Source organism: Lathamus discolor, chromosome 2 (assembly GCF_037157495.1).
Source record: "Lathamus discolor isolate bLatDis1 chromosome 2, bLatDis1.hap1, whole genome shotgun sequence".
Classification (NCBI taxonomy): Eukaryota; Metazoa; Chordata; class Aves; order Psittaciformes; family Psittacidae; genus Lathamus; species Lathamus discolor.
The window spans coordinates 13,558,093-13,585,345 of NC_088885.1; the positions used below are offsets into that span (position 1 = coordinate 13,558,093).

The window sequence follows — 27,253 nt, forward strand, 5'->3', positions numbered from 1 at the left end:
GCTTGCCTCTGTGAAAAATCCGATTAGATTCCTGAAGACACTCAGTGATCTGGATTTTATTGTGATGCATCTTCCAAAAGGCCGATAATAGTTTCTCTGCGGACTTCAGGGAACTCTCATTCCTTAAACTACTGTCACTGTCAAAAGAAGAAAATCCACTGGATGAGCCTGGGCTGTCAGAGGCTCAAGAAATAAAAAGAGTATTAGATGCCAGCAGTTTAAATTGGGTCATGGCTGGACTGAAGTTTCATTTCTTGTGGCAAAAGCTATCATTAAGGGTACTGTGAGTGACTCCTATTGCACTTTAAAATAGTTTCTTTAGCCTCTGGATAAGTGCAGCTCTGAGCGTCTTGGAAGTTTTGCCTACTAAACCAATAGTAGCCCAATCAGTTCCTATGTGCAATGGATTTGACTTTCACTCACCTGTTACCCTTATTAATTTGGATACAAAGCTGGGTAAAAAATAAATCAATGCCTGCTTATTAGTATCAGTAAGGTCATAGTCTTTAACCTCCTACAGCTTAAAATGCTGAGAATGGCTCTAACACAGATTTCAGACAAAACTTGTACCATGCTCCCTAATCGGTTTCAGGTTAGAGCTTTGAGCAGAGGGTAAACCTTTCCAAATGAGTTCCTGTGCTCTGGAAATAGGAGTGCCCGGTGGACTGCTAAACCCACTGGGCTGTCCATAAGCTAAAGACAGGGCTTTTGTGCTTCTGCACCATATGCCTGGTTGTGCGGGCATTGGCATGTCCTTTTGGAGGCTACCGAGGTGATGGAGTCCTGGGTCTGGGACACAAATGAGAAAAGACATAGATAAGGAAAGACAAAGAAATGTAAGAGACAAGAAGGATGTAAAAATGCCATAATGAACTCGTGTGTCTTGAGAAAACCTCTAATCTAATGAGAATGGATTTTGTTTGAGAGATTGTGCTGGTACAATTAATTATTCATGGCAGCGACATCGTTAGGATTTCATTTTATTTAAAGGCCTCTAAGTGACTTGGAAAATTGGGTTAAGCTGAAGAGGAGTTTCAGGAGAGAGACAGGGGAAAGCTTTTCCTTTTATTGGCTCTGTCCAATATTTTCTAGATAGCTATTAGAGGTACAAACACAAATTGTGCTCAAGCTCCAAGATTCCTGCATTAAATGTGGGCATAAATTTGAACCACATAAATACAAGATCTTGGCCAAATGGGATCCTTGATGGCTTTTTGTGGGATGAGTTAGATACCATTTAAGCTTCCTACTGTCACTTGCTGGGAACTTACTGTGTTCCAGAGCTGTACATTAACACCAGGCTGTGATCTGTGGCTCCTCATCTGTGTTTCCAAACCTTGGAGCCTAATGTCTCATGTGGTGGAGTGAGTGGCTACATGGCCTTTCTGCTTGTCCTGCAGTAGCTTAAGTGTGGGCACAAATGGAGAATTGTGGGGCTGTTTCCTTGAAACCAGAAAGGCTCTGGCTGAGGTACATAGAATCATAGAATCAGCTCGGTTGGAAAAGACCTTTAAGATCACCAAATCCAACTGTTACTCATCCAAAACAAAGGTTAGTAAGTCTTTCCCTTGTGCAGTAGAAAGCAAAGGCAGAAATGGTCCTAAAACCCATTAGCAGCCAGACCTCTCCCTCGTATGAACAGTAGCTAAAGCTCTTTGCACTTGAAAACCTCACCACCAACTCTATTGCCTGTATCGATAGACAAAAGCACTTTCCTGTATGTCTTCCCCCATCCCTGGACAGGACAACCTGCACACCAGGTTGTGTGTAAACAGAAAGCTGTACTATGGCCATGAACCCTGCTAGGCACAGCTCATGGGAACAAGGCAGGGATTACCTTCCTTTGTGCCCCTGGTAAATCTGTACCTGATTTACACATAGCTTACGCAGCCTCGGAGCTGCTAACACTTGTAATGCTGTTGAGAAGATGTATTTTTTTCCTTTGACACATGGGTGCTTTGCCTGGGAACTCTCTGGGCATCTGAGTGTTTAGAAAGTCTGGTTTCTTTTCCTTTTTGTAATGTTTATTTGTTCCTTCCCTTGTAATTCTCCCTGTTAACTCATGGACATCATTCAGGGACAGATTTAAATCGAAGCAGACAGGCTCCAGTTCTGCTCTGTCCCTCCAACAGTGGAGATTTGTTTAAAAGCTCTACTGGGAGCACACTTGGTATGAGTGGAATGCTCAGGGCTTTATTTTTCATGTCACATCACGTGTGAAGTAACCCGGCTATAGCTAGAGATGTTCACGTGGCCACGGAGGTACCGTCCCTGCCTCGGATGGCTGAGGGCTGTGTGAGTTATCCACCACTTCTTTACTGGGGATGCTTGCAAACAATGGAGTGGCCAGCGGGAGGAATGTGGGGGATGAAGCTCATATGGACAGTGGCTTGGGGCCTTGGGAAAGCACATTGGGCAACAGCCCTTAAGAATGAAAAAGCATGTCTCCAAGTGCTGCTCTGGATCCAGTTTCAGGGTCTGCCTGAAACCCAGAAACAGTCACTCCCTGGCTTTGATGTCTGGAAGGGTTTGTTTCACAACATTTCTATCTAGCTGACACTGGGAGGGAAAAATCCTATTCAAATCTGCTAATTAAGAAGTCTCAATAAGACAATTGCCATTTGTCCTACAATCCCCAAGTGTTGTCTTACATGAAAACCCACAACAGCTCCAAGTTCTCAAGCTCTGGCTCACCTGAAAACATAACTGGGACATAGCAAGGTTTTAGCTGGCATGAGAGGTATCACCTGGGTCAGTCCTAAATCAGAATTGAAAGCAGCAGCTCTTGCTGTTTTGTTAAAGCAGTGGCATCATTTACAAACTTAAACAGGGGAGATTGAGATGAGCTCTTAGGCAGAAGTTCTTCCCTGTCAGGGTGCCGAGGCGCTGGCACAGGGTGCCCAGAGAAGCTGTGGCTGCCCCATCCCTGGCAGTGTTCAAGGCCAGCCTGAAGCAACTTGGTCTAGTGGAAGGTGTCCCTGCCCATGGGAGGCAGTCGGAACTGGATGAGCTTTAAGGACCCTTCCAACACAAACCAGTCTGGGATTCTGTATGTAAGCACCTTATACTGGTGGTGAAATGGTTTCCATTGAGATGTCTCAGCTGTAGGACTTCATTTGGTTTTGCCTTGGACACTGTTATCCTGTGTTCTGCGGTGGACATCTCTGCTTCTTCTGGTACTGTGCGTAAGACCTCTTGCTTTCCTGCAAGCCAGGGAGGACTGGAAATGTCTTCTCACAGTGTCTCATCTTAGCCAGCCTCAATAAGTGATTGTTTCAGGCTGCAAAGCCTCTCCCTTGATTTCCAAGAGCCCTGCTCTTGCCGCTCGCCAAGATGAAAACTCTAAACACTGGGGCTCACAACCTCCCCAGAGTTCCAATAGACACAATGTGGCTGCAGCCTGGGTGTTTATTTAGACTTCAAGAGGAAAGAACCACAGAAGGAAAGAAATTTATCCAAATAATAAGACCTTTTCTCCTGATGTCTTTTTAACAACATTATTCTGGTGGTAGACACTTGACTTTACAGTATGTAAATATTCACTTTTTTCCCCATATGAGGAGAAAATTCAAGTCAAATAAATGCAAGTCAATTTGGTACTCTAATTCCTCTCCTTTTAAAAAGTTCACTATTATTTTTGCAACTAAGTAGTATGTGTTTGACTTAACCATTCATTTTTTTCCCATGAGTGAGCTTGGATAAACACAATAATGTTAAAAATAGAGGTGAAAAGTAACTTCTTGGAGCAGTGATCCTAGCACAGAGCAGTTCTTTTATCATTCATTGTCCTCCATGGCAAAAGTAAAGCTTAATCCTTGTACTGAAAGTTGACTGGTCGATCCTCAACTCATGAAAAAGGTTTGCCTTTCGTACTGGCTTGCACAGACTTGAATTGCTCTTCCTGATCCTGTAGTGGCACTACTCAAACTGTTGAAGTGCAGCAATGCTTTTCTAATTATCCATTATTACATCTCAGTCATGCAGATCCTTGCTAAGCACTGTTTCTGACAATGGCCTTTAGCTCCAGCCCAGTTTTTATCCAAATGGATTTCAAAACCCCTCTTCACTTTATTAGAACGGTGCAGTAGCTGGACAACAGCCTTGTTGGATCCAGGCAGTACACAGATGTGCTGCTTTACAAACACAAATCCAGACTCTACCACCATGTAGGCAAAGGTTTATGCTTCTGGGCTCAGTCTGCCTGTTAGTCTACTTCAGAGAAACTTGCTCACTTTGATGCTGTAGACTTCAGTAAGAATGCATGTCTCTTTTGGTGCAGATTTAACTGTTTTCCTCATTTGGGTTGGATTTTTATATGTCCTCAGTTTTGAGTTTAAGAAGTCAACCCATTCTTTTGGAAGATGAGAGACTTTAGGGTCTCCTTTGTAAGGAGAAACAGTAGTTCCTTCCTCATGGCAGTGAGGAGGAACATCACATAATCCTAGGACTGGAATTGGTGCTTGCTTTGATGCCTTTAAGGGTCCCAGACCAAAACTCCTGCAGTACAGGATTTTTAGTCTTTTTCTCCCCCTAGCAAACCAGGAAATTGTGACACGATGGAGGCATTGTCTCAGAAGAAGAAACCCGTTAGTCAGAAAAACCACCGGTATCAACTAAACTCTGTTATCTTGAGATGAGTTGAGCATCAGCTGGGAGAAGGCTGGTCCCAAGCTGCAGCTGCTGTGAATTAACACAATCCCAGCAGGAGCCCATAGAAGGGCTGGGAGCCTGGTGTAGCTGATGGGTGAGGTTTTAATGCTATTTGGCCAGGTTTGGGCTGTGTTAGTGTTGTGAGTGGTTAGGAAGGTCTTTGGCCTTGAAGGCTGTGTTGATATCTATAGATTTTGAGTGTTCCCTGAATCAGTAGTAAGATGCTGTAGGGTACAGGAAGGCTGTGAGGGAAAGGGTAGATGGAGGGGATTAAGTGCCATCTTTTCATGGATGCTGTTCCTTTGATCTGGGCAGACTGGTATGGCTACAAGGCAAGTCATCTGGGGCTAAAAGGTAAGTGGAAAACTGGTTGGCCTGTATGAAGACTAACGGAAGAGAGGAGAGTAAAAGTTTCAGTGAAGAGGAAGTGGGCAAAAGTAATGTGCAATTAAATAGCTTTGAAGCTGAGCAAAGAAAGAGAGAGGTAAAAGAAATACCAGGAAACCTAGGCCTGAAGTCAATAGCTAGGACTTCTTGAAAGCACCTGGATGTCTAACTCCTATCTTAATACCTTGAGTAACTACAGAATACTTCAGGCATTCAAGCTTAGTGCAGAGCCAGTGTGGAAAGGGGCAGCTGACAAAGCTGTGCTGGAGGCACTCCAGTTTGGTTTAGTAGAGCTGGCTGCTCAGAAATGCCATCTCCTGGGAGTTATGCTGGTTTTGGGGTTTCTTCCCTCTTTCCCCTTGGCTTTAGTAAGCTTGGACCTTCCCCTGGAGCTGGTGCGTGTTAGTTTGACATCACCCCTGGCAGTGATAAGCATGTGTCTGGGTTTTCTTTTCATACTGGTGGTTGTTTAAATACACCAGTGAAACACTGTGTGCTGTGGAACAGGAATAATCAGCTCCTGAAAGCTCTAGACTGGTGCTAGGTGAATGAGTGTTGAAGACTTTTGCCTGCAAACCCCAGCAGTAACAAGGCTCCTGAATCTGGTCTAGTGGGTCTCTGTATCTGTATGAGGGCACTGGCTTCAGTGGCATCATTCTACAGATGTGAAATGAGTTGTTCCCTCTTTTCTAGTGTATGTCCCAGGACACTGGGGGCAGAAATCTTGGCTATTTGAAGGGGAGTGGGAATACAAACAAGCCAGATATAATGGAAGTACATGTTCTATTATTTTTCTCCAGCCCTTAACTGTGTTTCCTGCTTGCTTAGCTCAATGAACACATGGGAAGGGCTGTGCAGTTTGGTGCCTAAGTCTCTAAAAGCTTGACTGTAGACCTCCTCAGTGTATATTCTTCATTGGTGTTTGAATGCTATACTATACAGATAGGTGCTTTGGAGTCACCAGGAAGCCTTGCAAGGTTGATGTGCATCTTCAAACTCATTGCATGCTTTGCTTCTAAAGGGAAAATGCTGTGTAAAAGTGATTTGGGTAGTTTTTTGCTCTTCTGTTGTTACTTTTTTTCCTCCCCAGTGTTCAGGGTATGTGTAGAAATACTCTGCAGGCTGCTCTGACTTTGTGTGAGTGGTCATATTGTGAATGAGAAGATCTGGCTTTCCATTGCTTCATGCCCTTAAGGATGAATGTGTTTCTGCATAGCAGTGCCGTACAGGTACCATGTGTTCCATGTGGGTGTTCTCATCTGGGCACTGAAGAATAGGGTCATAGTTTTGTTTTAAGGCAATAGCATTAAACCAGACCTCTCTTGGGATGACCAAAATCTGGTGATTGTTTTGCACACTCAGTGTGGATTTGTGCATGTGTGTGTGCCTGCACCACTGCTTATTGTTCTGCAGCAGAACTGCTACCCAGAAGGATAGCTGCCTAGATGGATTTGAGTTATGTGCCAAGACAAAGGTAAATAAACACATATACAGTTCATCAGGTCTGAATTGCTCTGTTTAAAAAATGGGCTGCTGCTTTCTGAAACACCACCAGTTGCTGCTCCTCTTATAACTTTGTTAACAGAACCAATTATACTGAGAAAAGTTGTATGTTATTCCCCTAGATGAATATATACTTCTGGTTACATTCCTTTCCATGGTTTACACCCTAAACAGCTAATGTTTATCCCTTAAAAATAATCCTCCCTCTTGGAGACAAATGCTTTCCTTTCAACACCGTTTCCTTCATACCAGGGCGAGGGTGGGATTCCCAGCCTCGGGCTGATCTGCAGCTCTAGACTGAAACTAAATACAATGTCCTGGGACCAAGTCCCATCATCTGCAGAAGCTGGGCAAGAGGAAATGTTTCTTGTGTTAGCTCAGCTTGTGGCCACACTGGGAGAATTTGTTTTCACACCAAACAGTGGGCTGAATGCTCTGCTGGGGGGAAAGGAGAATCAAGGGCTGATGTTGGAGAGAAAATGCTTTACCTGAGCGATAGACCTTTCCAAAGACATGCTGTTGTTTTTCAGTGGTTGTGTGTGTGTGGCAATGCCTTCCTGAGACACAAGTGTAAACGTTGTGCTAGTAGTACACTTCTGTGCACAATGTTAGGGCTCAGGATACGTGCTTATATTTGCTTCTTGTTGTCCTTAAACCATGGGAGCAAGTGCTGCAGAACTTGTGCTGCGCCACTGTCGCCTGGCTCTTATTCCCAGAACTTCAATTTCGATAGCCCTTGTGACGGGGTTTGGGTAACTTATGAAGCTGTTTGCAGATTGCTGCTCTGTGTATACTTTTGTTTCAGGTTGAATTCAAAGAACATATTTAAAATGCTGGGTTGAGAATGCTGTGCACCCTCTTGATTATCATTTAGCCTATTTCCCCTATGCAGTTCAGTGGTGGCTGGCCAGGCACAGACCCTGTTTGGTTTGGGCTTTGGCCTCCTATTGTGCAGGGAACTGAAAGTCCTCGTGGGGCTCAGCCTGGCACAAGTCTGATCGCGGAGCCTGTCCCCATGTGCGGTACTGAGACCAATGCTTTGGGCTTATAAATCACCACCCATCAGGAGTAGGAGGTGAACGCTGTGCTTGTTGTTGTGGCAAATATTGCGAGTGAAGTTCTCACATCTCCCTCTTGAGTGATGAGAGAGAGCATTAGCAACGCTTGGTTTACTTCTGTGTGTGTGTGGATTGTGCGTGCCTGTGGCTTTGCTAAGAGTTTTCTTTAGCCTTTATTTCCTAGACAATGTTTCACCTATGCCAGCTAGAAAGCAGGAATTAATTAATCTTTATAGCCTTCATCTGGAGCAGGAACAGTTCCTGACCACTTGTCTTCCAGGCAAAGCCTTTGGGATGGAAATGAGCCTTCAGGTTACTTGCTAATAACAGCTTGGTGTGAATATAAGCAATAGGATGATTGGGCAATGTGGTAAAATCTTTTCATTAAAATGCATAATGCCTTCTTGAAAATGCTGCAGAACATGGTGAAACCATTCCTTACTGAGCTTCAAGATAAAGCTGTAGAGACAGTTATTTTTTCAGACTGTCAGAATTATCCCTGCCCTGTTAGAATGGAGGTAACGGAGGAGTTTCTGGGTCTAATCATGGCAAATAGCTTCCAGTAGCTACTTTCCACTTTCTTAGCAACAATTTTAGACTCTTGTTGACTGATGGACAGCATAACCACTTCCAAATTTCAGATGGTCCCCTTAAAGAAGAAAATAATCTTTCATTGCCTCATAAAAGCAACTCTGTCTTGAACATTGTTCTTGAGGTCTGGAATACTGAACCACAGCTCAATGCCAGAGTCCTGGCATTTGACGTACTGACTTATAAGAAAAATGTACATAGTCAAGAGCAAGCAGGAGACACACATGTGGAAGCTGGCAAATAACAACTGCTATTCTGCTGCTTGCTGGCAATGACTGAAAGTGCCAGTGAGTGGCAAAGCAATGAATACAGGTTGAATATGGGTTCTGCGGTCGCAGCCAGCTCTTTGTTTTTCCCCCTTTAGTGGTGTGTTATTTTTTGCTGGTTGGTATGTGTTCAATTTCTTCTATTTCTCTTCTAAAGTCTGCTCAAAAAGACCACAAACTGCTGCTGAAAGAAAAGGAAGGCTGAGTCAGTTGTTAACATTAATTGACTGCTGCTTGATATCCTCGAGCTTATTGCCTAATGGCATGTATGTGGATTTGGAGGACATGAGGAATTGTGAAGGTTGAGGGGAATAGAATAGAGGCCTCCTTGGAAATAAGATTTAGACTTATGTTCTAGCTAGGGAGATTAAAAATGGTCATAGGAAGACTTCTCTTTAATCATTGTCTTAGCCTATCTTGTTTATCCATTCCTTTCCTTGCAATGACATAACCTGAAGCAAGCATTTTGTAAGTAAATCCATTTAATGCCAGATTACAGCAGAGCCCAGTGTGATACTGGCATGTGGGCTGGTTATCTGGTCACATAGGTGGCTGAACACCTCCACTCAGTTTGTCTGTGCCCCATCAGGTTCAATGCTCAGTTGATTAACTGTGAGATACTTCCCATCGGCGCATATGGGTTTGCTGTCATTAGGGCTTCTAGAGAGTTTGTTGATGTAACCAGATGGCTTGTTTAGTGTTTCAGAGAACTGACCCTTCTTGGACCCAAATCTTTCTAGGGTGACCAGATGTACAAGTGCAGCTACAAGCAAGATGGTTGGAAATGGAACTGGAATAGCACTTCATTGCAAATTTATTTGGGAAAAGCATTGCACTAAAAAGCAGAGTGTCAGTGTAATAAGTCTATGCCAGATCGCTCTACTAGGCTTTTATTGCAGTGGATTTTGTTAGAGGATTACCATAGCGTAGTAGTGCTCTCATACTTAAGTATCACAGTAAGTTAAGCAACCATTGCATATATACAGGAATGTTTACTGGAGAAGGGACCCTTTCATCAGGGACTCTAGTGATAAGAAAAGGGGCAAGGGGTTCAAATTTAAACGGGGGAGATCTAGGTTGGATGTAAGATAGAACTTCTTCCCTGTGAGGGTGCTGAGATGCTGGCACAGGGTGCCCAGAGAAGCTGTGGCTGCTCCATCCCTGGCAGTGTTCAAGGCCAGGTTGGACAGGGCTTGTGGACCTGCACTAGTGGAAGGTGTCCCTGCCAATGGCAGGGGGTTGGAGCGGGATGATCTCAAGGTTCTTTCCAACACCAACCATTCTATGATTCTGTATGATGAACCCCCGGCATAAAAAGAAATAGCTGTGTATTTAACCCATGGGGAAGTCAGTTATTGCTAGCTCCTCCTTTGCTTTGAGGTGCAAGTCATAACCAGGTAAAATTCATGAAGTCCAGCAACTGAGTTAGCTTTAAACCGCCTGTAGTGAGTACAGTGCTCAAAGGCATATTCAGTCAAACCAACTCACACTCAGTCCGACTCTTCTTTCTGAACAGATGAATGCAGGAGGCGCAGGTGGTTTTGATGTGCAACTGTAAATGAATACCTGGTGGACACCTGTTTGCAAATAGAAGCTTTGGTTAATCTGAAGGTAAGCTTGTAGAGACTGGTGAAATGGAGTCAAATGTTGCATCTTGCTGTGGCTTCTAAAAATAGGTTGAATATTTGGTGTGGCCAAGTGCCAGGGACACCAGCCATTAAATACAATTCCTTATAACTTCCTCTGGTTAATTCAGTTAAGCCTGCCTCTTTCCACCCCTTTTTCCTTTGCTGCAGGTAGATGCTATACTTGTAGTCAGTATTTAGAGTTAGCTTGAAGCTTGCAGGGGCACAATACAGCAGTTCTCTGGGGGAGTATCTCATTCTGTATAAGCACAATGATCCTTTTAGAGATGTATAGGAAGAGTCTGTTTAGGCTAGTGTTTAACACTGGAGTTGCCCTGCTTTGGTTTTCAGGGTGTTCAGGTATGTATTGCTTCCTGCAGGCTCAGTAGCTTCGAAATCTATCTTAGAGTATCTTGAACTCTGCCCTAGGTAAGAAAGCCAAAGATAGCACTGAAATGTTCATTTTCTGTCTATTTCTAAACTTAACCAAATAAACTTCAACCTAGATAGATTGTCAGTTCAGTGGCTTACAGCAAAATGTAATAAAATGAATAACTGTAGGCTTTAATATAATCTCACACAATTGTATTACTGCCCAATTACTTTTTTGACCTCTTTGGAGCCATGCTCCCCTTTAAAAAGCACACGGTCTGCAGTTCTGACTGTCCTCTCGGCATCTTCTGTGTCAAGTAAATCGATAACTCCAATATTGCCTCGTGCCTTTGGCTCCTGCCTTGTAGGAGCACAGCCACATGAAAGATGTTGTGTGTCTTGGGTAAAGAGTTCCTCTATTCTATGGCTACAGATGCTTCCTCAGCTTCTCAGACCCCAGAGAACTCAAGAGACAGGTCTTTACTTTTCTGAAATGGTTAAGCAAATATGACAACTATCTTCTGTCAGTGGTTGGTTGTTTTGGAGTCAATAGGCTGCTCCTCAGATTAAGGCTTCTGACTGAATCCTGTCGCTTCCTTCAATAGCATATCTAGCCAACAGTACTAACAGGTACCTTCACTGACTTTAAACGAGTATGATGGGATATTCTCTGGCTCTGATTTAGGAAATCAGTTGTTTTCATTTCTGAGAATGTTTTGCATCGATTAATGCTTGGAAGATAATGCCATTGATGTAGCAACTGGTGCTGGAGAGTCTAGAAAGGGCATCAGAGAGGTAGACCTTTGTCTATGACTCTTGAAATGCACTATAAGGTTTCTGTTAGCCCACAGTGGGTGAAGGACTTGTATGTCCTTGTATGATACTGATTAGAATATGGTCTCATTTTGTGGAGTTGAGCAAGGGGCCATAAAGAGGAAATGCAGGTAGTTTCTATGGACTGAATGATCCCAGGCATCTTGCTTTAACATCCTGAGGGTTAAAGGTTCAAACAAAAGCTTCCAGGTCTGTGGGATCAGACTTAAGTGCTGCATGCCCACAAATCACACTGAGTTTATTGTACTATGGAAATGGAAGGAAAAAGAACAGCTCAGCAGCTCACTCGACCAGACCTGAACAAAATTCCCCCGAATATAACTGTATTAAGGGGTAGAAGCCACATAGTGAAGTCTGGAGAACTGAGAATTGCCATGTAGCCTGAGAGTGGTGTTTTTAATGAAAACACCAAATGCCAAGTCCCATAATGTTGGAGACATTTCTAAAACTGTAATGAAGGAAGAACTCTTAATTAAGAAAGGAGTATTTATTTCATGCACAACATCATCGGAATATGTAATGCGGTTTATATTGGTGTGCGTATGTGTAATATTCCTTTTCACTTCCAATGGAGAATTTGAGTGCTTTGAAGACCTGCATTAAACCTCGTTAGTGTCTCTGAAGCTATCCAGCTGAGAGTCAATAACAATAATGACAAGGGACAAGTCTTTAACATGTTGATATGAGGAGGTGCCCGTGCTGGTACGGAATGTCGTACTTGACATGCAAACTGCCCGGAGGAGGTTTTTGGTTCACAGTTTGATGGGTGTCTTGGTCTAATCCAGTCTCCTGTGTCACTTTGAAATATGGCCCTGAGTGATGTCTGTCAGACAGCTCCTAGTGGAAAGAGACCCCCTTGGAAGGGGCAAGACCAATGCATGTCTGTGCTGGTGTGGCTTCCTGTAATGTGGCTGTGGAACAAAAGGTGTAGGGTTAACAGGAAGCAACAGTGTCTTACTGAACAAATGCTTTCTACTTCATTTAACTGCTGAAGTAAAATGTCTCTGGACCCTCTATTTAAAAATAAAAATAAACCTGATAGAATAGAATTAATCTTTCATTTACAGATAGAAGGGATCAGCTGATGTGCCAGCAGTCAGTGGGCTTCTCCCCCTGGATAGTAAAGGAGATGCTAGACAGGAGAAGTAGTGATGGATGTAGACTTCTAGATTAGTGCTGTAATTGAGATTCTGAAGCTAAGAGCAAGGCATGAGGGCTGTGAATATCTCTTCTAGCTCTAACGCTTCCCCTAATGAGTAATGGGAAAGACAACATTTGGAATATACAGATGCTTCAGGTCTCTTAAGACAGTCCTGAAACTTGCTCTTCTTTCCTCAGCTGTGAGTTGATCTCTTACAATACAGTGAAGAAAGTGTGTGTGTGGGGGGAAGATGTAAAAAGAAAACAGCAGGGAATATTGCAGTGAAAGAGAAATATTAAATGTAGTTTAGAGCTGGGGGGAACCTTTGTTTGGCAGCTTATTTTCTGGCTTTGAGCCTGATGCAGGAAACCACTTCTATCAAGAGAATGAAAGATTAAAGCCAGAAATTTAATTGCTTAGGAAAAAAGATTTACTGCCCATGAGGTTCGTCAGCATCCAAAATAAGGTCTGTTCTGTAGCGTACGCTGCATCTCGGCCACGCTGCAAACTATTGCAGAGAAAAAGAAATCCTTGCATCTCCAAGAGCAGGCTTCTTGTTCCACCACAAGAAAGTGATTTCTCAATACCACTGGAATGTGGTTTCTAGGACAGAATTTCTGCTTACAATATTCGCCTGTCATCTGGTGAATTTAAAGAATGAAGTTAAAGGAGGAAATATTTTGTTATTATAGATCAAATAAATTAAGCCCTAGCTAGATGAATAGCTTGTTGAGTTATCCATAAGACACTTTATTTTTCTTCATGTCTCATTCCTTTAAAGTAGTATAAATGTCGCTCCTCTGGCTATTAGCATGTGATGCAACACATACTATGTTTTTGTAGGACAGCGCCAATAAGATAGCTCTTCTAGAGCGAAATGGGACAGCCAAAAGGCTTTATAAATGCCAATTCAGTATTTTCCTGGCTCTGCTCTTATTACTGTGTTTGTTATGAAAAAGAGGGGGAAAAAAATGTGTGGTTTTAGCCTTTGGAAACAAAACCCCACCAATCCCCATGCAGTAACTACATGGTAGGACTTTGTATTCTGAGTAAGCAAGTTGCCTTGCTGTGGATCACCTGCCTAGGGGGATGAGGGCTTTCCTTCTCAGAAGGGCAGCAACAAAGGTGATGGAGGAAAAATCCTGACCCCTTTCTGTGGGTTGCTAATTTTCTTACATTACCGGAGTGTCTAGAACCCCAAACAAACTGCGATCCCTCAAGAGCTTATTGGAGTAGAAGGCACAGATGGAAGGTGGGAATGAAAACTGTGGCACAGAGCAGCATTGTGGTTGTCTGGTACTTAGGAGCTGTTAGGTCAATTTAACACTAAAAAGAGAGGTTGAAAGCCATATGCACTCAGCCATGATGTGCACTGGGAGGGAAGGCAGTGGCTGGGCTCTGGAGAGGGGAGCTGGCTCCAGCATGCCTCCATTGGGAAGGACTGTGTGCAGTGGGGCCTCTGGAAGATGGAGAAAGGGGAGAGTCTGTGCTTGGAGATATTCCAGCTCCTGTGCCCCTGGTTCAATCGTGCCAGAGAAACAGATCAAAAGCAGCACTGGGGTGAACTGCTAGACAGCTTTAACCAGTGGAGAGCATTGTCCTAAGGGAGTTCCTCTATTTCGGAGTGTAGTCCACTTGTGCCTCATCACAGTGATATCACCAAAATCTTTTTGGTCTTAACCTTTAATAGAAATGGACAGTTTTGGAGGGAAAAAACCTGAAGTTGATGCCAAACCAAGGCATCTGGTTTACTTCCCCATGTCCAAACACCAGTAATATTTTTAAAGCTATCTGCAGACATGTAAAATACAAAAATACACCAAACGATATACATGGGAAACTGGTTGCCAAGAAATAATGACAGTCATTATTTTCACTGGCTCTTTCTTTTTTTTGGCTTGTCCACATCTGTGAGCACGGAAGCAAGTCAGACCCAGGCAGTGTGTTGGGATTTGAATTTGGGATTAACCACCTTTTTGGCAGCTCTCTGGCAATGTGCTTGCTCCAACAGCTGATGTATATTGTGGTTCTGCTATGGACCGCACAAGTCAGGAGCTGCAGCAGAGGTCACCTTATTGAAATTAACTTGGGAACAAGATCTTCCCTGGATGGGGTCCAGTGTACTAGCCCATATATTTCTCTTTCATGCTTGAGAAGTACAGCTACCTGCTGGATCTTCTATTTCAGTATTCATTAGCATGAGTGTTTGCTCCCCTGTTTCCCCAGCTCAGCCAGACAAGCCTATCTGCTTTGTAATTAACAGACTGGGGTCTGGTGGCTGAAAAACTCTCCTCATCTCCCTGGTTTAGTGTTTCAGAAAGGCTTAAATTAGAAAAAAGCATAAACATCTGGGTTGCATTCCTTAAGTATCCTCACATATCCCAATAAGAGCAGAGTTGTGTGTTGGATAAGCTGGCGTCTGAAGGTTTAAAGACTTCTGGTTAGTGCTTGGTAAGATATAACTTGGCATTTCGTGGTAATTTTCACAGAACATATTTACTTCTGGGCTGTGTTTTCCTTCCTTCCTTTGAAGTTGGTTTTGATTTTCTTGATATTGTTGTGATTTAATTAGAGAACTGGTTTATTCTTCAATATACCAAGTTCTTTGCCTTTGACTTTATGCCTACAAGTAGGTACCAGGCACTTAAGGAATCGAGCACTGCTAATGGGATATTTTCCTGCAAGCCTGTTAGCTCTTTCATCAAGTATTCAGTGTTATCTGAAGCTGCTTTCTTCCTTCTGAAGGTGGGATGAGGATCAGTGTATTTGAAAGGCTTTATCCTTTGTACCCCTTAACCAGCTTTGCTTTTTAGGTGGCAGAGTTGTAGCAGAGGTCCTTTGCTATGAGTGGCATGCATGTAAAGACATTGCAGTAGAATACACAGTAAAATGCCAAGTGCTTGTGAGGGTGATGTGACATTGTGAAAACAATAGCAAAGAGCATGTTGGAATGCCTCTATATGCAAGGCACATACAAAGCTCTTTGGGGTGTGCAAAGTGTGTGCTCAGTGTGATGCAGGAGTCCGGGCAACATGGTCTCATTGTTTGAGCACACCGATCCTTGCTGTAGTACAGCCTCGCTGTGCTAGGGGATGTGTGACTTGGTGACATAAGCAAGAAAAGTATATTCCAGTCCTTCCTTGCTGCCTAAACCAATTTATTCCCCAGTACTTATGTAAGCGTAACCTTGGTCCTTGTGTTGTTGAAGTGAAAGTGTTCTCCTGTGTGAGTTCTTGGCTCTTGAAAGCAGTTGGCATCCTCTAGCAAAGTTTCATTGGATTTGCAGACACTGAGGTTTATACTCTAAGCATGCAATAATGCACCTGACCTGGCATAAAGAATAAGATAATTGAATTAACAGGGGAAAAACATTAGTGTTGAGCAGGTCATGAGGAAGGATGAAGGCTGAGCCAAGTCTACTGATGCTTACTCCTGTGACATGGTCACTGTGACTGATGCCGGTTGCAAGGATTGACAGCTGAGATGAATGACAGGATGAGGACGAAGCTCCTCTGTTGTGTGCTGCTCTGCAATGGGGTTTTCTAAACTGTCTGCCTCTGTCAAACAAAAGATGAAATAAGTGCATAGGGTTTACTCTGGGAAGACTCTCCCCCATCTCTACCCAGTACTTGCTCAGCATCTTTTTATGAAGAGGCAAAATACTTTCCAGTTAGTCAGCTAAAAGATCTGTATTTGTTTATTCCATTTGACTAAACCATGGAGGTCTAGGGGAAAAGTTCAGTGCTGTGTTTGGGAAATAGGACACATGGTCTTTGCTTATGTGAACAAGAGGCTGCTACTTGATCTCTGTCCCACCACTGGTGTCAAAAATAAGACTGGAAAAGTGGCCCTCAAATGTGTTATGTTCCCAAGGCCAGAAGACCTCCCTGTTGCTTGGGCTTGTACCAAAGAGGCTCCTCAGGCCTGGAGGATGCAAAGGGACTATTGTATTTCTTGGTCATCTTGAAAAGGACTTGCAACCTCATCAATAATCCCGTTGGGAAAAGTTTAGGAGCCGTGCTGACTATGGCTGTCCAGCCCTATTGCACAGCACCTGCAAGATGCATGCATAGGAGACAGTAGTGGGGAGGTGAAGAATTTGAGGCATGAAGAAGAGATATCCCAAGAGCAGATAAAACTTGGGGGGTTTGACTTCCCAGCCCCATATGTTTTGATTTATACCTAGGGAGTATGCATGTGTAGAATAGGTAAAATCGACTTTGCAAAGATTGAATTGATTAAAGGTCAAGGCAAGAAGGAAACAGGCCCTGCAGATGAGCTAGGACAAGGCAAGGGAAATTGCTTTAAGGTCCATCACTTCTGATCTCTAACTAAGGTATTGTGAGGTTGAATATAAAGGCTATCTTATTTTCTAGCAGCACTCACTTGGTAACTGTGATGTTGCTTCTGGCTTGAAACATAGAATATTGGGCGCATTTGCCACTTGTGGCCCTCTTAGTGAGGGAAAAGGGTTAGAGGGTAGCTAAAACATGTCTTCCCTGCACTTTAAGTATGTGTTACCTGGTTTCCAGCGAGTAGATGTTACTTCCAGCATTGGTGATGGACAGCTGGGAAGTTCTTACAGATCTGAGTGCAGTAGTGGAAACTGGAGCAGCCTCTGTTTTGTAGAATGAGGGATTTTGTTCACTGGCTTAATGGTGACCTAAGGGAAGGTGCCCTCTGGGCTTACAGTGTGTCGAGCAGTTGAAGTCCAAGGCTCTCTGGTAGTCTCTAGCTGATGCTACCAGCACAGGCCCCATTGAGCTCAAGTGGAACAGGACAGTGCCCTAAGGACAGATGGATCAACAGGTGCCTTACCTATGCAAAGCTCTGGATGTCAGTGCCTTGCAGATGCTATGAAAGAATTCAGCACAGGGCTGTAAATGGAAAAGCCAGAAGGTCATGGTGTAAATATTGCTGGATTGGAAAGCCTTACCTAATAAAGAAGTAAAACCTGCACAGTTAGCATTGCCAACCTAAGCTAGACAGCTCTTGGAGCTCAGGAGAGCTGTGAAATGAACACCTGGCTGACAGAAAAGGCCTTGGATGTGATGGCCACTGGCCAAGCTTCAGCATGGGGAGGAAGACTATAAATCAGGAGACTTTCTCACTGATACCAGTGCCTGTACAGGGTCTCGGCAGTGTGCATGTCCCAGCAGCGTGCAGGTGTTGCTGATCCCAGGGTAGGTGGTCCGTGGCTCTCATTGTTCCTCTGACTCCAGCTGTCTTCCTCCTCCTGATGAGCCAGTTGGGGATTTATGGTGGGAGAGCAGCCCAAGAAATGCTGCTAAACCAGCAGGGAAGCTTCCCTTGATGCGTGGTTTCTTTTTGGAGCAGCACAGCAGAGGCTGGGTGGTGAGACGATGGTTTCCCAGCCCGTGCCCACCACATGCAGGGTCTCTGCTCCTCCTGCCCCATCTCTGTAGCAGGATGCGGCAGAGCTGAACTTTTGTGGAGCAGCATTTAAACATAATAGCAATTTTCACCTGTGCTGGTCACAGGATGAATAGGCTTGTACAAGACTGACCACCTTCTCATTTCGGACAACCAGCGTGGGTTGTTTCCTCGTGAAGTAAATGATTGCCATCTCTAACACAGCAGCAGTGTCCTTGTGCTTCAGAGTTGATCCCTGAAACCTGGGAGAAACAAAGTGGGAATAATCGGCTCTAATGCATGGATCAAAGACCACCAAATGTGTACAGGGGAACAGCCAAGAGAGTTCTTACATTTGTACTGAATCTTATGCAACTTACTGGATTCATAAGACCAGGAGCAAATTGTATGTTTTTATGGTGGAAACTGTACCCGTTTACCTTCATTTAAACTCAGTTTAAACATTGTCATAAAGGTGGGAATTTCCTGTTTTCAAACAGGTAGTTTGAAACATGCATGGTCATTCTAACATTTGCTGTGTATCTAGAAGGAAAGATACATCATGCAACTTGGCAACCTCATCTTTCACTGTTGCTTTGACTACTAATATAAGCAGTTAAAATGGTTGCATTGAAATACCACATTTTCAAGCATGCCAAAGACCAGATGAGGATTTACCCTTCTTTCTCCTATGTAAAAATGGAGTATAAAGGTTATATTTGGATAACTTCAATTCTGGGAAAATGTTAGATATAATTTTCTTTAGCAGCACAGTTTCTACCCTAGGCAAATAAATAAAAGAAAGAAGCCTTGGTGATGAATCTGCAAACAGGATGCGAGCAATCTGCATTGTTTCCATGCATTAGTCAGCTAAAATACTCCTGGCAAATCCTATCCCTTTATCACCCTAATCCTCTGAGTCTGGAAGGAAAATGCAAAAGCATGTTCCAAATAGAAAAGCACCCTCAGCCCCTCTCCTTGTTAACAGCTTGCTTTTCAACCTCACATCATCTCAGGGTGTGATTTGACGTAACATTGAGCTCCCATTAGTATATGCAGAACAGACAATTCAATTTATTATCTCTGGGGTCTCGGCTGACAATTATTCCCTTGACACAAAACAAATGATTTTGTGCATGTGTGCAAGATGCTTCCTACCACTGTACTTTCTCCTAGAGCATCTCTCGGCTGCTCTGTGTTCTGGAAATACTGACTTTAGAATCTGGGAAATGAAGCCATTGAGGCGAGGTGTTGTCTCAGAGAAGTCATGGGCTGTGCATCTGAAACATGCTACTTTTCTGCTAGAGATACTAGCAGTGTAAGCTGGGATCTTGTTTGCTGTGTTAGCTGCCCTTGCTAAAAAAGGGCACAAGAATCAAAATCATGGATATTGCTTGCTAGCAAACAATATATTATGGTTTTACCCTAGGACACAGAACTCTTCTGTGTCTTCATCTGGCTTGGTATATCATCAGACCCTGGGTCTGCCATACAAGCATAGGGAAGCCGCTGAGAGGGGTCCCTGAGGAGGATAAGCAGAGGGAAGCAAGACCTGGCGCACTGGGAGGGGGCTTTGCAGAGAGCTATCAGTCAGCAGCTGTAAGCCCAGACTCCTTGCAGCTGATAACAGATCTGCTCATTCAACCTGGCTGCTCATGCATGGAAAATCAAAGATGATTGAAATCTGTTTAGAGAAACGAGGAGGGGACCCAGCCTTCAGTGAGCTCCAGACTACCAGAAAACTGTCCTCAAGGCACCATGTGTAGCACAGGAAGATTAATTTAGCAGTTGTGCTTTTAAAGGTGCCTCTGATCTGTGGCACAGGAAGTCTGCTCACCTCCTGCAGCAGGAAATTAGAAATATCTGTATTTCATGGTTTGGGTTGAAGGGACCTTAAAGCTCACCCAGTTCCAACTCCTGCCATGGACAGGGACACCTTCCACTAGAGCAGGTTGCTCCAAGCCCCGTCCAACCTGGCCTTGAACACTGCCAGGGATGGGGCTTAATTTGGGTTTAATGATTTGAGTTCTAGGCCAATAGCAGTTGATAAACATCCATATTTAACTATACTTATTAATGTATTAATGAGCCCATATTGCCTTCAAGCAAACTGGGGAAGGATACAGTTCCAACCTGCCTTTATTTGGCTAATGACACTTTCAGCCTCCTTTTCTTTTAGACACTGAAAAGCTCCCTAGTGTATATAGTTGGCTACTTGCGGCTTTACAACTGGGTGCAAGAGTCTTGATAGGGGTTTTAAGTTAATTTCTGCATTTATGTGCAAATAGTTATAAAACGTATGGTTCACTCTGGCTGACTTGAGGCTACCGAATACTCCCATGCTTGGGAGGAACATAGTGTCTGCGGGTAGACCCATGTTAGAGTGAGGGTTCCCTCTCCTCCCTGTTCCTTTACATGAAGGAATCCTACGCACATCCCAGAAGCCATAGCTGCTGCATCATCTTTAGAGTTATCAATCAGAATGATGATGGGACCAAGAGCTTTAAGGAATACCATGGCACGTCCCAGAAAGAGCACAGTCCTTGAGCCTATGGTTAGCCTGTAGCAGGGGCATGATGGAGAGATCCCTGTGGCCCCTACTGTGAATGTGCAGGTGGGAACAATGTGCAAGAACAAGCTTCTGTATGGAAAAAATACCTCTGTTTGTCCCAGACTGGGCCAGCATCAGAGGTAGCAACAAACATATACATCCAGGCCAACAGCTCAGACCTGGAGCAGAATGAGCCTGTCTGGTGAGGATGCTTCACAGGAGCCAAAAGCACTACTGACTTTTGGCAGGAAGATTTGATGTGCTGTCCCAAAGATAAGCCTCGTAGAACCCATCCAGTTAACCCCCTGAAGAGGTCCCTCAAAACCTGGAGGTGCTCAGAATCCTTCTGCAATATCTTGGCACCTCCTGCGCTAGTGGTTTAAAAAGTCCAGAGATCGCTCTTCGGCTGAAAGGCACTAACTATGCAAATGTGATGTGAGTCATTATCGTTATGGTCCTTTCATGTTCTGACTCAAATCACTGATGCACCTTCTGTGTGCAGCTGACCAAGCAGTATTTCTTACATTATAGGATTCTGATTCCACTTCCATTGTTAATGTTCATTACTTTCTTGAAGAGCTACAATTTCATTATTAATACATCACTGTAACAGAGCACAGATTACATAAATGCATTTCTGAGCATTAGTTAAGTATTAGTTTTAAGAACAAAGTATGCTTCCTCTGCCAGCAATATGCTTCTCCCTGTACAAGTGCTTTATGGCTACGATTGCAAAAGTACTCGGAAAAGGCTTTTATTGTCTTAAACATAGCAATATAAATATTTGCTTACCCTTTCCTACTTCTATGGAAAATCAGCCTTGTGAGTTTGATAAGTGGTTACCATGAATGCTTGAATGTGTCTGATGATAGTACTTGAAAACTGTTTGTTATCTGTCTATGAGCAAAGAGAGAGTTCCTAGTGTCTGACCTGTTTCAGTGGTATAACCTGTGGCTGTGGTGTGGTTGTCTCTAACTCTGGTGGTCTGAGTAGCCCACTCTCAGAGAACTGACAACATTCCAGCTGGCCTGGGACAGACAGACATTGTGGCCGCAGCCAGCCGCACCAGGGATCTTCTGTTCTGCATGAATTCCTGGTGTTGTGTTTGTCCATTATTATGACTGAGACAGCCTGCTCTCAGTCCTATCTCTCAAAATGCAGCAGAAAGAGTGGGCTGCTTTAGAAAGAGTTCTGTGCTTTTCTGTTTTGCCTTAAAACTGAACTGGGTTTGGTTTTATTTCAGAACTCCTTTGAACAGGGATTCTCCCAATCCGTCCAGGGAAGCCGTAATGCTCGTGCTGCTGCTCTCATCAGTTTTAGTAGTCTGGGGACATCTTTAAAATGCAAGCTTTGCTATGTTATCTCCTTCATAGATATTCACAGGACTGATGCTCTGGTGAATTAAGTTATTCCATACGTTGTAAACATTAGGCTGATGGAGCTGAAGTGCTGAGGTCCTTTTTTAATCAGAGGCACCAGATTTAACTCGCTTTTAGTCTTTCAGAAACTCACTTACTCTTAATGAGTTTACCATGATATAGGTCCACAAATTTCCTGTCTGGCTTCTTTTGGCACTCTTAGATAAAAATGCCATCTGGGAAGGAGATTTATTAGTTTTGAGATGATGTCCCTTCCTTATCACCTTGTTTTGCTGGCCTTGAGCTCATCCAAAGATAGCAGTACATACCTAGACAGCATCAGTTTCCGTCAGGCACAAATTGTGGAAAAATTGATTTAAAATACCTTGACCTTTCTACCCCAGTAAGATAGGTTTGTTTGTGTGGGTTTTTTTTTTCCATAGTAAAACCTCTTGCTAATATAAAATGCTTATATATATGTATATAAACATGTATGCATACAAATCAAAACCTCCAGCCGCTTTCTTGTTATACTTGGCTCCCATTGTATATTCTGCTTATTCTGCTTCAATTTTGTAATGGAAGGATTTTTCTCCTATATCTGCATTTATTTTTCACAAATGAATTTGGAGCTTCAGATGGCACCTATTGTTGTGCACTGGAATACTGGTGACAGCCAGCGCGAGTTCTGTGGCTTAATACATGCAGGCGCTTCAGCTTGGTGCACTTCAGTATTTAACTCCATGCATATGGCTGCCTTTAGTAGAGGGATGGGTGCAGATGCTGGTTGAAGCCCCATGGGTACTTCCCAGGATATCAGGAGGATGGAGACTTCACTGCTCTCCATTTCCGTGGCTCAGTTGGAGACACAGGAGACTAAAATGTTGTTTTGTCAAGAGAAATGAGCATAAATACTCGCTGCTGTGGGGGAGAGGGGGTGCAGGACTCTTCCTTGTACCCCAAACCCAAGCAAATAAGGAAAAACTGGAGGAAAAAATGATTAATGTGTATAGAAGCAGCCAGGGCTTTTGATGCGTGCATGTGTTATGGTTATGTGGAGGACAGAGCTCATGGTTAACCCTGCACATTGAGCTCTAGCAATAGCACCTGGAATCTGTTCAAGACCTTTCAAACAAACCAGTCCTATAGCTTTTTGTGAACTTTCTGTAGCAAATGCCTTACCCAGCACTTACATAACAAAAGCAAAATAGAAACATATTCCTTGTGCTGTCTGCGTGAGCCAGAGGAAGGTTCCTTTATGCTTAAGGTTTTCATGTTGAGGGATGGGTTTATCCTGGGTTTAGTTGACCCTGGCTGTGACTGCAGAGGTGTTGCTCCTGCTGCTAAAGAAACCTTGTAGAAAAGTGAGCTTGTGTTTTCTGGAATATGTAGAGAGAGAATTGTGCAGGCATCAGAGGAAGGTGTATCAATTTGCTGGCGTGTTCATGGTATCATTTACAAGCTACAGTAATAGCAACTTGCAATCAGGCCTCTATAGTTTACCAAAATTTGCTCCATTGCTTATGGCACACTAAATGTGAGAGGATTCCTGGGCATTACACATGGGAGTAAAATAAAGCTCATCACTTGTACATGGTGATGTTTATCTCATGGTAATGTAGCCATGCGCCGCATGGAAGTAGGAGGCTGTTTTGAGGAATGTATGTGATACGTGAGGTGGGAGATGGCCTTTCTTACAAAGGTCTCTTCAAAGCATTGCCTTATTTTTCTGCTCTTTTGCTTTTATTCCCACATGTTGGTGCCACCTCACATTGCTCACAGCACAGTGTTGCTCTCATGTAGGAGATTGCCAGTTAATTGGTTCCAAGGGATGACTTTACAATAACTTTTTCTTTCCTGAGTCCTCACTAGAGGGGAGGAAGCTGAGACATCAGCAAAATTCATTCCTGCTTTTACCTCCCAGTACAATTCATGCTTGGTGATCTTGCCTCTTCCTCGGTGATGTGTGTTTACCAGTGTCCTAATCCAAGCACTGGTCTCACTTTCACTTAGCGTCTGAGCTCTGACGAGCTGTCAACACTTGATGCTGTCCCTTTCCCTCCTCAGCCTCCCGTTTCAGAGTGGAGCATTTGACTGTAAACATCATCTGGAGAGGGTGATTTTTACAGGGCTCTTTGAGAGAAGCGTTTTGTATTTGTTGCCCTGCTAATGGAAGATGAGAGAGCCACATTGCCCCGTCCCAGCGTTCACAAGGGAAATTATCATCATGTCAAATTACAGCTGCTGGCTCCTGCCAGACAATCCTCTTCCTTATCTTATCTATCTACATTTTTTTTTTAATGCCATGCTCCTCATCATAGTATCTAAGTGCCTTAAAAGTTTTCCATTGCTTCAGAGGAAAGATACATTTCTGGGTTTGTTAGTGGAAAACTGTCCCTGGTTTTCTAGTTATTTGGTCAATATGTGTGAACATGGGTGATAAATATTAAAGTGAAATGACACTGAAAAAGTGACCTTTTGGTGCAATGGCCTTTTACTTGGCAAAACTGATCCTTGAGATTTTGCCCAAAATATGTTGTGTGGGTTTTACTTTTGGTTAAGTTTAGAGATTAGCTGGATTCTGCACTGCTTCTGGCACTGGAGGGCGAGTCAGCAAGCAAGCACTGACGTAAGCCCATGCTCTGCTTCAGTTCATGCTCTCACAGTATTAATCTGCTGTCTTCAGCTGACAGTGATCTCAGGCTGAAGCATTTAAGGCTTTTTTGTTGCTGAGTAGATGGCACATTCATTGGAAATAAAACAGTTTTGCCTCTCTATTTCAGTTTCACTTTGTGCTACACACTGTAAGGAAATCTGATACAAAGGCTGGTGCCTGTGAAATAAAGTAATTTAAGCTGGGAACTGCTGAGATGGCAAGAAATCCATAGGGATTTCTTCTTCATTAATCACATTTCTAAGCATGAATATCACTTGCATCTTATAAATGTTGTGGGATGTCAGTTGTACCCAACTACTGTTGATATTTCAGCCTGTACCAAGCGTATGGGTTGAAATGAGTGTAACGTAAGCATTGGTATGTATGTGTGTATACAGACATGTCTCTGCATGTGTGAGGGCTGCCAGTGTGCTTTGCAAAGCGGATCCGTGTCACTAGCTGTTCCATTGTCCTCAACTGATTCTTGTTCCTCAGTCTCCAGAGGCCTAGTCTGGATGGAGCCCACTGGCTGATGCTGGAAACCAAAGGATCACTTCCCAAGCACTGCCCCTGTCCTTATGACACCTCTCAGTTTCCAGGCTCCTTGAACTGCTCCTGTACGATAGTACAGGATCTTTTGCCCATTCGCTGGCTGTACTTGCTGTTCTGCCTTTCCTAGAGGTCTGTGCTGTTGAGTTGCACTGTGCATCAGTAGGCAGCCGGCTGTGAGCCCTTTGATCACAGCTGATCTGCTGAGATCCCGATGTGATCTGACAGCTCTCTGTGTGCTCACCTCTTGACCTGGAACAGTGTTTGCAGGCCAAAGGCAAACTTTTATTATTTTATCATTTGCAGCCATCTATGCTTGAGCCCATTTTCACATGACTGTGATGTTATTTCCAGAGCTTCTCTATCGGTTAGAAAGGGTGATGTCTGCACTCTGCTTTGGTGATAATTTGGATTAGAGCTGGAAAGGGAGACACAGGCTGTGGGGTAGGCAGTTCAAAGACCCTTTAGTGTTCTGTCCTGCTGGCACAGGCTTCAAAGCAAACGGTAGTAGTAAATGCAGATCCCAAGTCAAAAGGAATCGCCCTTTGGCAGTTAGTTCTTCCATCTTGGGGTGGGGGGAGGCAGCAAAGATGTTTTGGTGCCAATGAAAACATTATTCTAAAACACTTAACCTGCAATACAGCTAAATAAGATGTTTTGTTTTCTGTATTTTAGCACAGCAGCAACTTGCATCTGATCCCGATGTTTCACCTGCAAATCTCTGCACTGTCAAAAATCAACTTTTTCTGCCGATGTACTCCAAAATAAAACAATTGCAGTAAAACTTCATCCCGTTTGGACATAGTCAGTGAAAAGCAAATAAGCTGCAGCCGTGTGGGTTCTGCTGCTGAGGCTGGTGTGCTGCCTTTGATCTTGGAGAAAGTATGAACCTTCTGGATCTGACTCAGCAAGGTTCTCCCTCATGAGCCTAATAAAAAGCATGCCAGCCATCCTGCTGAAGTCAGTAAGATTAAACACATGCTCAAGTGCCCTGCTGAACTGTTAATGAAGGGAGTTTTCCATCTCTCTTGGACAACATTGCTTAGACTTCCACTGAGCTGTGCTACAGCAATGGCAGATGTTGAGAGGAAGCAGAGGGGAAGAGAAGTATTTAACCCAGGTCCTCCTTCAGCAGCCAGTTTTCTCCTACTTAAGGCATAGTTGCTAAAGACTGTGTGATTGGCTTTGCTGTGTGCTGAAAGATTGCTTCCTCTGAGCTTGTGCTCTAATTTCCTGCCTTGTAATTAGCTCTTCCACATGGTTACCCCAATGTGCACAGCATGCAGTCATATGATGAGCTTATGCCACTGGACATCCTCAGCGGGTGGAATCACAAGGCACCGCATTAAATCCTGCCGTCCAGATCTGCTGGACCATAACACAGGCTGATGGCAGAGGAGGGGACTGTGGAGAACTGACCCCTGAGTGCAGGGACCTGGCTGAGTTTGGACAGAGAGGGATTACTCTCATGCACTTCTAATGGCAGCAGGAGTGTATTCGGGTGGTTGTTCCGAGAAGCATGGTGCCTGCAGGGCCACAGCAGATATACCAGCCTGGGGAAGCTGGTCCCACTTTGAGAAGCCTTCTGCCCCTGGCATCTGTTGTGCAGGTGCTTCTGCAGCAGGCTGTGCCAAGGCATCCTTTCCCTCCAATTCTTGAAGGGGGATGTAAAAGGAAAGGAGAAGGATCCAGTGCTTGGGAGCAGTGTCTGAGCACCTCACACTGGGAAATCTGATCACCCTATGCTGATAAGTCCTCTGAGGAAGTGTGGAGACGATGTTGTGTCCTGGTAGGCACCTCCAGCCACAGGCAGGGATCACCACCACCAGACATCCCCCTGGCTGTTCACTGCTCGGCCTCCCCACTGGCATGCCAGCCCTGGGGACAGGGGCAGAGGCAATTCCCCCTACCTGATGGAAGTCACCAGGCAGTGACCTTCATTATCTCCATTCTGTTTGAAGGGCCATGTTTCCATATAGTGCAAATTGGTGCCTCTCTGCTGACTGTCATGGAAGAAACATTTGAGAAGTTTGATAGGTAATGGGTTCAGATGTAAACAAGGGAGATTTAGGTTGACTGTTAGGAAGGAATTCTTTACTGTGAGAGTGGTGAATCACTGGAACAGGCATCCCAAGGAAGTTATGAATGCTCCATCTCTAGCAGTGTTCAGGGCCAGGTTGGACGGGGCTTGGAGCAACCTGCTCTAGGGGAAGGTGTCCCTGCCCATGGCAGGGGGTTGGAGCTGGATGAGCTTTAAGGCCTCTTCCAACACAAACCAGTCTGGAATTCTATAAGCTGAAGAGATAGTAGGAGAACTAGTGGGGTGTGGGATATGCTGT

General features: G+C 44.0%; 1 long non-coding RNA gene across 1 annotated transcript; it reads left to right on the top strand.

Moving 5' to 3' along the window:
- The first annotated feature begins 4,754 nt into the window (after nucleotides 1-4,754).
- On the top strand, nucleotides 4,755-25,900 carry LOC136009116 (uncharacterized). Its single transcript, XR_010610341.1, has 3 exons — nucleotides 4,755-5,004; nucleotides 9,972-10,066; nucleotides 25,590-25,900. It is a non-coding gene; the product is annotated as an uncharacterized LOC136009116 (long non-coding RNA).
- The last annotated feature ends 1,353 nt before the right edge of the window (nucleotides 25,901-27,253 follow it).